This window comes from Octopus bimaculoides, chromosome 10 (genome assembly GCF_001194135.2).
Source record: "Octopus bimaculoides isolate UCB-OBI-ISO-001 chromosome 10, ASM119413v2, whole genome shotgun sequence".
NCBI lineage: Eukaryota > Metazoa > Mollusca > Cephalopoda > Octopoda > Octopodidae > Octopus > Octopus bimaculoides.
In genome coordinates this window covers 25268402-25278401 of record NC_068990.1, presented here as the reverse complement: position 1 = coordinate 25278401, position 10000 = coordinate 25268402, and the positions used below count along the sequence as shown (strand labels likewise).

General features: G+C 36.1%; 1 protein-coding gene across 9 annotated transcripts in view; it reads left to right on the top strand.

Moving 5' to 3' along the window:
- The window catches only part of LOC106880762 (plectin), a 114752-nt gene that overhangs the window by 30931 nt on the left and 73821 nt on the right, over positions 1–10000 (top strand). The window lies entirely within an intron of this gene.

Below are 10000 nucleotides of genomic sequence, written 5' to 3'. Positions count from 1 at the left end.
ATTATACACAATTTTCATCCCTGCAAGTAAATTGTTGTTACAAACAGTTCTGTCATTAGTTTCTCAGATTAAATATAAAAGTTAGCCCAGGTATGAGTGTCAGATTTAAACATTCAATAAAATTGACCACAATTAGTTGAGTCATTAGAGAGTTTAGAGATTAAATATCGTAAAAAGTTATTGTTTAGGCATGCTTAGTCATGAGCGTGTTAATCTAATCTCTTCTGTGACACACTTATTCTGTCAATGGTAACTTAATACTCAATCAAATCTACTACCTACTCTAAGTGAATAGGTGCTATAAGGAGAGAGAGAGAAACAACTTGATACTGTTAACAACAAGAGGACCCTGCATTTTTTGAGGGTTTCATTTGGTTTGCATTGTACTGTAATTTGGTAAGAGAGAGGGGTGGGGCTCTCAGTTGCATGAAGTCTTGAAAACATTTTATAGGTGTAAACAGAAATAATGATGCTTTCCAAAAGTACTAAAAAAAAAAAAAAATTTTAAACACCCATTATCTACTGGAGGCCTAACATTACATCTATTTTAGCAGCATCATTAGGTTCCTTTAACCCTTTTATCATATTTCGGGTGGAATACACTGCTTTTGTTTTCAATTAATTTTGAAATGCTGAAAAATTTAGTAAAATGACTTCGTCATTCTTAAGGTGATATCTGGAATATAAATTTAGATGGAATTTTGATGGAAGGTTTTCAATCTGAAAGTTTGTATCATAAAGCCAGAGGAAGCCTCAGGTGGGTTGGCATCAAAAGGTTTAATCATTGACCTGAAGATATTGTTTGACAACATTACTTTTATTAGTTTAGGGAAATCCTGCAAAGTTAAAGGCCTCATTTCACTCTTCTCTTTTGTTGGCCATGGAAACCACCCCATTCTGTTAGTGAATGATTTGTCTACTTTTCTTTGGATGAAGATAATAGATTTTATAAATATTACTGTGTACTTAAGATCACGGTTTCATTCCCACTGTGTGGCATTTTTGGAAGTGTCTTCGACAACAGCTCTGGGTCAACCAAAACCTTGTATGTGGATCTTAGTTGACAGAAACTGAAAGCAGCCCATCATATATGCATGTCTACACATGTGTGTGTATATTTGTGTGAGTGAACTTATATTTCTCAAGTCTAAATGTGTTCGTTTGCAAACTAAAACATTCATTTCAGTGCCATTTGTTATGGGTTCCCACGTAAAACATGTCCATGGCTGTTTGTTGTTTGATAGACTGGGACGTTATTACTTCATTTGGAAACAAATAGTTTGGCATCAAGAAAAGCATCCAACCTCAGAGACCTCTGCCCCAACATACTTTCATCTGACCTATGCATGCATGGTAAAAATGGTCATTACATTGATGATAGCTATCAAATTTATTGATCTTGCTTCTATTGTGTCTTAAATATTTGAATTTCCTGACTTGAAACTAAAAATGAGAATATCAATAAAACCTAGCTCAGAGTTAACTCTTAGATATTGCTGTTGTGTTTTTAAGTGAACTTGAATTTTTCTTTAGCACAACATAATGTCACAGCTGGTTCAGTGACATGGGTGTTGTCAGTCAATAGGAGAATGGTTGGTCTTGATCGATAGATTTGGTTTCTATCTTACTGTTAGTGTTTTTAGTATTCTGTTGGGATTATGTCCATTGTTAAGATGTTTATTTTAAAATTTTTATATGTATATATATATATAATTTTTTTTTTTTTACATTACCTGGATTACTACTTCTAATTGTAAATCTATGCTAAGATATATGTAGCTCACAGCCAAAAGCTGTGTCACTACTGAACGAGTCTCTATATAGAAACCCATCATCAGATCATTGGGGAATTCTCAATATGGTTGCTAAACCAGCTAGAAATTGCAACCAAATTTCCTCAATTATATCTATATAATTCTGTATAAATATCAGGAAAATAAGAGGGTTTCATTGTTATATATAATTACAGTTATTTTTGAGTATGGATAATTAGGTTAAATAGATTGTGTTATAAACTTGTATGATAATTATAAAAAAGAGTCTGTAATAAATGAATTTGCTCTGAGTTTGTATTTGTAAATTATGTATATTTCATTTATAATAATGTGATTGTTATCTAAGAATTTATCAGTGGTAAGTTTAGTAGACAGAAATATGTTTTGTTGCACGTAGCTCACCTTTGCAAGCTGTGCAAATATATGCTATGCTGTCATAGCTCACCCCTGCAAGCTGTGTCACCATTTGAGTAAGTCTCTACAAAGTCTCATCAAATCAATGAGGTGACCTCTATATGATCTCTTGATCTGCTAGAAATTGCAGCCAAACCTCTTCAAATCACACCTAATATTTTAAAAGGTGAGTGGGGAAAAAGGAAGTACACGTTGGTTAATATTGTCATGGATATATAGAAAGACGGGTTGCTCGTAAGTAGAATACCTTTGATCAGTTGTGGGCAAACTGTGGCCCATGGGACTTTCTAAATGGCATACCATCAACCTGGCATAGGTTGGACGGTTTGACTGAAGGCTGGTGAGCCAGGAGGCTGCATCAGGCTCCAATCCGATCTGGCAATGTTTCTACAGTTGGATGCCTTTCCTAATGCCAGCCACTCCGAAAGAATATTGTGGGTGCTTTTTACGTGCCACTGGCACGGGAGCCAGTCGGGCGGCACTGGCATCGACCACGCTCGAATGGTGCTTTTTACGTACCACCGGCACAGGTGCCAATCAGGCGGTACTGTCATTAGCCACAACAATGACTTCACTTGACTCAACAGGTCTTCGCAAGCACAGATTATTGTCCAATGATTGAAGGGTGCTCTTAAATGGGCCAGTTATGCTGCGCTGGCATAGGCCATGGTTATGGTCTCACTTGGCTTGCCAGGTCTTAAGCACAGCATATCTCCAAAGGTCTCAATCACTTGTCATCACCTCGGTGAGGCCCAACGTTCGAAGGCTGTGCTTCAACACCTCATCCCAGGTCTTCATGGGTCTACCTCTTCCACAGGTTCCCTCTACTGCTAGGGTGTGACACTTTTTCACACAGCTGTCCTCATCCATATGCAACACATGAGCATACCAATGCACTCGTCTCTCTTGCACACCACATCTGATGCTTCTTATGTCCAACTTTTCTCTTAGGGTGCTTACACTTTTATTCAAATTAAAATATTTCATTAAATTTTGTTAAAATTCGTTTCAAGCACAAGCTTTAATAACAAGTTATTTGTTTAAATTCTTCATTATTGAAAAAAAAAAGGCAGTGTATATCCTCAGAAATATGGCTATAAAAAGGTTAATAAGGACAGTTATTTTACTAAATTCTTGATGTTTTTTTTTTTTCAAAATTAATTGAAACAAAGGCAATGTATTTTAACAAAAGTATGCTAACAAAAGGGTTTAAAATATTTCATTGAAGTCAAGAAGTAGCCTTGGATTAACCATTAAGCAAAACAAGTATATGCTTAGGGCATCAAGGGAAAGGGGGCACTCCAGAAATGGTAAATGGTTTATGGCACAAAAGAAATCACTTTAACCTTGCTAAGAAAATATTGGAAGTAGTTTATATGATCGAAAATATAATTTCAAAATGTTCATGGCATCATCATAGCAAGGATCTAATCAAAGGCTTTGCAATTCAAGAAAGTAGAAAACCTTTCAAATATAAATAAAGTGAAAGTGTACAAAAATAAACATTATTTTCCATCATAATGCTAGTTTTGTTTCATTTTGAAAAATAAAAATGTATTTTATGGTTTATTATTGTTTATATTTTGAATTAGACATTTATGGGGGCAGCAAAATCTTATAAGTATTTAGGGCCTCTATGGGTCTTAACCTGGCCCTTAGTCCAACATAAAACAAGACGATTGCTCTTATCTGGTACATCTTTGATCATAGGTTTGTTAGATCATCCCTGGGCCCATGGTTTAGACTACATCAGCAGTAATAATGCAGCATCTAATTGGCAGCCTGTTGTCATCTTTGAAATTAAAAGAACCAGCTTTGTTTAGTGTTTTTTTTGTTTTTTTTTTTAAATAAAAAATAATTTGTTACTTGATCATCTTCTATATATCCTGTTTGGAATCCATGGTAAAGTGGCGCCTGATTTCTTTCTAACATGTTCTCAGTGGCATCTCTGTAAGAGACCAATTACAGGAAGCGCGGACTTTACAACAGCAAAACCATCAAAGTAATGTTTTTTCTACTTTCATTACACTGGAAATATATTTTGACTACACTCACCCCCACCACGAACATTATAGATGCATATGTTTGTGTAAGTGTAAAATACATATATATGTACGTGTGTGTAATACACACACATTGTATATATGTGTGTAAGCTTATAATATAAATGTATATATTTGTGTATATGTCTGTGTGTGTGTAGGCATATAATATGCAATATTTATGTGTGTGTGTGTATAAATTTACATACATACATATACATATCTTCACACTGTTTTATTGCTTTTATATATATTTTGTAATTATGATGGGAAGGAACCAGTTTTCTTTGTTTACAAGATGGTAGCAGTGTTTAGATAATTCATGGATGATCTTCCTGTATTTGTAGTTTACTGGGTTTTTATTGCCAGATTGAACCAATCTTTTACCAGGTTTAGCATATGTTTTCCATAGCTGTGAAGGAAAATAATTTTAAACTGATCCAATATAGAACATATGTCTGTGTGTGTGTGTGTATGTATATATATATATATATATATATATATATATATATATATATATATATATATATATATATATATATATGTGTGTATGTATAAAAGTAAAAAGAAAATAGTAAAGAGAGGTGGAAACTCAACTGCCATGCTTGATTTAGACACCAAATAAGTATTTTACCACGATGCTAATGACCTTTCATTTTTTCAGTCATATTTATAATGAGATAAGATTATTTTCAAGCTGATTGAGTGTATGTAATGTTGAGTTATCAGTCTAAAGAATCAGATGATTACTGGTTCGCATCAACTGGAAGTTCTGCCTTGTATTAATGTAGATGCACTTAATTCTCATTGGGAAACAGTAAAACCCAGAGAGAATAGTGATAGCTAACATTGTTAATACTTAGTACATTTGTCTCCGATGGATGGTTCAAACTGAAATGTTATTCGTCTCATCATTTTCATTATGGCCTTCATTGTTGTCATTTTAATGTCCACTTTTTCAAGCTTGCATGGGTCAGTTAAAATTCGTTAGAGAGACTGATTTTTTTTTGTATCATTTGCAGTCCTTTTTGTGGCCAACCCTCACCTGTTTCTAAGCAAGGTAAAATTTCGCAGGTTGACTCATTTTTGTTGAAGATTGGAAACCATGAACAGGGCTTGTGTAACAGTGAGGTTCATTGGAAACTTTTGTATGATGTCAAGTCAGACACATACATGCATTTATTTATACACACACACAAACGGGTTTTTTTTTTAAAGTTTCCCTCTACCAAATCTACCCACAAGGCTTTGGTCAGCCCTGTAGCTATAGTACAGGATATTTATGCAAGGTGTCATGCAATGGGACTGAACCTGAAACCACATGGGTAGGAAGCAAACTTCTTAACCTCACAGCTAAAAAAAATAATTTGACAACTATCAATTACTCAGTCTGCTGAGCTGTAAAATATCCTTCTTGGGCAGGTGCAGCTTTTACTTGATTCATTTTCTCAGTGTTTTAAGTCAAGCAACGAAAGAGGTATTACTCTGCCAGGCTGATATTTCTCTAGGTCTTGCATGAAGACCAGCTTTATGAAAGATGTTCCAACTCCTCAAAAACTGATCAAGCCCAACATTATCTCTGTAAGTCTTAGACCAGTGTTTCTCAACCATCTTTTGCCCATGGATTCCTTTGATTCCTATTTTACTCCATAGCCATAACATCGTATTGTATTTTTCTAATTAAATGTTATTAGGAATTGTATAAAAAAAGATTTTAATATTTTGTGTATTGCAGAAGTATAAGCAATTGCACATAAATTTTAACAACAAAATCTTATATAACCCCCCCCCCCGCCTCTCCAGGCGCCATGTGGACCCTGTTTGAGAACCACTGGTCTGGACTTATGAATATATATATGGCATGTGTGATATACTCGTGTATACCTCAACTCTTTAGCATTCAATGGAAACAGGTTCAATTATAGGGAATTATTAATTTGCTTGGAAGGTTGATGACAAAGGCTTTGTGGCTATAGAAAAAATCTGCCTCTAAGAATTCTGTCTGACCCATGCAAGCATAGAAAAAGTAGATGTTAAAATAATGATTATGTGTTTGTGTATAATGTATGTTTTGTGTTGCACATATCATGCTGTGTGTGTGTGTGTGTGTGTGTGTGTGCATATCATGCAACATGTGTGAGTGGGATTGTCTTTTTGTAAACAGTTGGCAATTATTTGGTTTATTTGATCATGAATTGTGCATGTCATAAAAACCTAACGATGAATACCGTGTATCATAAATAAGGCCATGTTTTGATGGTGATAATAATAATAATAATAGTAATAATGACTATGAAATGACTGCTGTGTCTTATTAGCATTGATTCATCTCATTAAACAGATGTGTCCCATGACTTGAACAGATCAAAATAAATATTATCACTGTGAAAGTGTGTGCATGCATGTATATACATTTGTGTGTGTGTGTGTGTGGTGGGAGTAGTGTGTTTGTAAATGCCTAACATTCTGACCCAGTTAACATCACTACCACCATCATCACTACAACCATTTAGTTCTTGGGTGTCAATAGCAGAGTTCATTCTGTTGCAAGCCCTTGTGCTGTATTCCTCTTTCCTCACCCACGGTTATTCTTGTTCACTCAAGTAAGACCCACAATGCACTACTACCCTCCCCCCCCACACACATTTAGGAAGATACTACTGATGCTGCTGATGCTACTCACAAGACCATTCCGTTCCAAATTCAAAAGAAAGCTCCTGCTGCCACCATCTGCAGTACCACCACTACCACCACTACTACTATTCGTCCCCTTTTAAAAGAGTTACTTTCATACACTTTTGCCAGCCATACCAGTTCACTCAGAACATCCACCTCTCTGATTCTCTGTCATCCTCTCCCTTGCTGTGTCTCAATGCTATCAAAACTTCATCCAATCCTTCCTTCCTCTGGAATTTCCTTCCCAACTTTAATGTTTTAGGTGAATATAAACTACATTGATGTTCCAAGTATTGAAGAATCTGCTTGGGTCAGGAACACATTCTGTCTTCAAGACTGATCTGATGATGTGTAGTACTGACAGCATCAGCTTTCATTAATCTCACCAGTCAAAGATTAACGCAAAGGTGATGGACACTCCCCCTCCTTCAATGACTAATGTGTGTGTGTGTGTGTCTGTGTGTGATGATGCCTTAAAGATTTTATAAACTTTCAAGAGAACGTGAAATAATAATTTTTTGGAATATGTTCTCAAAACACATAAATGTTTGACATCAACAACATAGAATTCTTGCTGGTAAGAATAAAGTTTCTAAAATGTAGAGAGAAATTTAAAGGATTGCTTTAATACAATGGTAGAATATCTATAAAGTCTACTGGAGATGTAGGTTCAAGTCCAGAGGCAGCCTTTGACTTTTCTATCTATAGGGGTTTTTCAACCCAACATTTACATGTTAATATTTATAGCATTTATAAGGTGGCGAGCTGGCAGAAATGTTGGCACGCTGGGAAAAATGCTTGGCGGTATTTCATGTCTTTGTGTTCTCTGTTCAAATTCCGCTAAGGTCAACTTTGCTTTCATCCTTTCAGGATTGATAAATTAGGTACCAGTTATGTACTGGGGTTGATCTTATCGACTGGCCCCCTCCCCAAAAACTTCAGGCCTTGTGCCTAGAGTAGAAAAGAAAAGAATATTTATAGCATTTATGTGCTTCAAGAACTAATTCCTACACACACACACACATAATACACTACATTCAGTTTCCAACCACCAAATCCATCCACAGGGCTGTGGTCAACCCAGGGCTAGAGCAGAAGACACAGCCTGCACCTGTGTGTGTGTGTGTGTGTATTATTTATACTTTTCACATGCATAAAAATTCACATAATACTCTTGAATTTATTGGAACTGACATTGTTGTTGCTATGGCAATATTACTTTGTTTATAGACTTCCAATTGTATTTTTACTTTATTTAATTTAAGATGAAAGAGGTCATTTGAATATATGATTCTATAACGATATTGTGCCATTGACTTTTTATTTCTTTGTACATTTCATGATCTAATTATTCCTAATTAAATTTATTTGAATGATTCTGTTGTTTCTTTAGATTTATAGAAATTATTGTTGAAAAATGTTTTTAAGTTTCTAATCTCCTGCACAGTGTCACTGATGAATGAGATTTCAGAAAAATCTACTACAATAGTGTATTAGTAAATATACAGATCTTTTCATTATGTGTATGGTGAATTGCTGAATCATTGATGTGTCAAAAATACTCTGCAGTATTTGTTCTACTGCTTTAGATTTTGAGATCAAATCTTGCTGAGGCCAATTTTGGGAAAATCTACCATGCTGGTGAATCAGTGTGTGTATGCACCCCCCTCTTGTGTGTGTGTGTGTGTGTATATATATGTGCGTGTGTGAGTGTGCTTAAAATATCTGGTAGAGTAGGATATAGCCTAGTCACATCATCATCATCATTCTTCAATGTCTGTTGTCCATGCTGGCATGGGTTGGACGGTTTGACTGGGGCTGGTAAGCTGGAAGGCTGCATCAGGCTTCAGTCTGATTTGGCACGGTTCCTACGGTTTCTTCCTAACACCAACCATTCTGAGAGCGTAAAAAGTGCTTTTACATGTTACTGGCACGGATGCTATTTGCGTGACACTGGTATCTGCTACGACTGCGGTTTTACTTGGCTTGATGGGTCTTCTTCTCAAGCATGGTATAATGCCAAATGGACTCAGTCACGTAACTGGCACCTGTGTTGGTTGCACGTAAAAGCACCCATGACACTCACAGTGGTTGATGTTAGGAAGGACATCCAGCTGTAAAAGCCATGCCAAATTAGACTTGAGTCTAGTGCAGCCTTCAGCTAACCAGTCCTGTTCAAACCGTCCAACCCATGCTAGCATGGACAATGGATGTTAAATGATGATGATGATGATAATAATGATAATAATAATATATATATATATATATATATATATATATATATATATATATATATATATGCATACATACATACTGATAATAGTGGTGGGGTGGTGGCAGAAGGATGGCAATGGGAGTACCTGTCATAGTATTGAATGTGGTGACAGCAGTGTTACTTGGTGGTGGTGGTGGCAGTAATAGTAGTCATGTCAGTTGTGTAGAAGTGAATGTGGTAGTTTTGGTGATCGGTGTGGGGGTGATAGTGGCAGTAGTGTTTGTGATGGTGGTGGTAGTGTTAATTATGGTGGTGCAGCTAATCACCAAACTGCATTAACATCACCTTACAACAGTTGTACAGTCTGTGGTGGTGGGGGGCGGTTGACCAGGATTTGTTTTGAAATACATTGACATTTAACCGAGATCTGTATAGAAGTTAATTAATGACTACAGTCTATCCTTTCTGGTTCACCTCTTTATGTTTACATAGCATCACCACCACTACCATCCTCTCTTCTACTGCTGCCTGTACAACATTCCTAAGGTATCTTATCTGGACCCTTCATCAACTCCTCAACTAGTTTCTAGCTAACTTTACCAGTTTGTCGACCTTATAGCTTGTGATTGCACTTTGTAAAACAAACACATGCAGGCTTACATACACCTCACACTCTTCCCTCTCCCCTTCTCATAACTTTCTCCTCCTTATCTCTCCCCCCTCTTCGTCCAGGTATGTTTAGTGTGAAGTTAAATGTTGCCATACCTGAACCTTTGAATTATTTGTGGGGCTGGTCTTTTCCCTCTCATCTTTTCCCTGGCATATTCATACATTATTGGCTAAACTGGCAATATGACCATCCCCAAGTACAACAACAT